Source organism: Pteropus vampyrus, unplaced genomic scaffold (assembly GCF_000151845.1).
Source record: "Pteropus vampyrus isolate Shadow unplaced genomic scaffold, Pvam_2.0 Scaffold385, whole genome shotgun sequence".
Lineage (NCBI taxonomy): Eukaryota > Metazoa > Chordata > Mammalia > Chiroptera > Pteropodidae > Pteropus > Pteropus vampyrus.
The window spans coordinates 763,401-764,369 of record NW_011889166.1 but is presented as its reverse complement, the minus strand read 5'-3'; the positions used below and the strand labels follow the sequence as shown (position 1 = coordinate 764,369).

Sequence of the window (969 nt, the reverse complement as noted above, 5' to 3'; positions counted from 1 at the left end):
GCAGAGCCTAAGGAAGCGTGGGGACTAGATGTAATGTGGTATCCTAGATGGTCCCTAGAACAGAAAGAAAGGCCTTAGGTAAAAACTTAGACAATGTGAGGGAAGTATGGCCTCTAGTTAATAATAATATATCAAGACCGGTTCATTAACTATGATAAATATACCATATTAATGTAAGATGTTAATAATAGGGAAAGCTGAGTCTAGGGTATATGGAAGTTCTCTGTATTATCTTCACAAGTCTCCTGTAACTCTAAAAATACTATACAGTCTACAGCCATGCCGCCCTTAACATGCCTGATCTCATCTGATCTCGGAAGCTAAGCAGGGTCGGGCCTGGTTAGTACTTGGATGAGAGACCACCTAGGAAGACCAGGTGCCGTAGACTTTAAACATAAAAAAAGTAAAATAAAATAAAATATAAAATAAAATTAAAAGACTTTATAATTAAAAGTTTATGTAAAAAAAGTTGTAAAATGACATAATCAATGAATTCCTTAATTCGTCATTGGCTTAATTTATTTCATTATTAACTGAATTTCTTGAAATCTTCCTTGAACTTGGTCAATTCTGGGACATCATAAAGAAAACCCAGACTGACAGAGTGCTGCTGCATCTGTTCAAATCCTTTTTCAGACGAGATCGTATCAAGATTCACAATGGACAGGAGTTTCGCAATCATCGATGCAGACTTCTTCACCGTCGTGGGAGCATTTTCATTTCCTGGATCCAGTCTTCGAATTCTACTGACATATCGTCTTCCAGGTCTCACATGAGCAGAACCCACTTCTCTCTAAAGTAATATTTTCAGAACTACTTGAATCCTAAAAGCAAAATATCTAAATTTAGATTTAGTTTCTTTGTAAGCTTTTTGCTTCAGATCATTAGCATCCAATAGTTTGTACCCAACAACTGTGTATAGCATAGATTCGACATTAATTTATTGGGCACTGATGACCGAGCGTATTA

At 36.2% G+C, this 969-nt stretch overlaps 1 non-coding gene across 1 annotated transcript; it reads left to right on the top strand.

Annotated features, from left to right (window-relative positions):
• Window positions 1–269: 269 nt before the first annotated feature.
• LOC111731570 lies at window positions 270–388 on the top strand. Its single transcript, XR_002777198.1, has one exon. It is a non-coding gene; the product is annotated as a 5S ribosomal RNA (ribosomal RNA).
• Window positions 389–969: the final 581 nt, after the last annotated feature.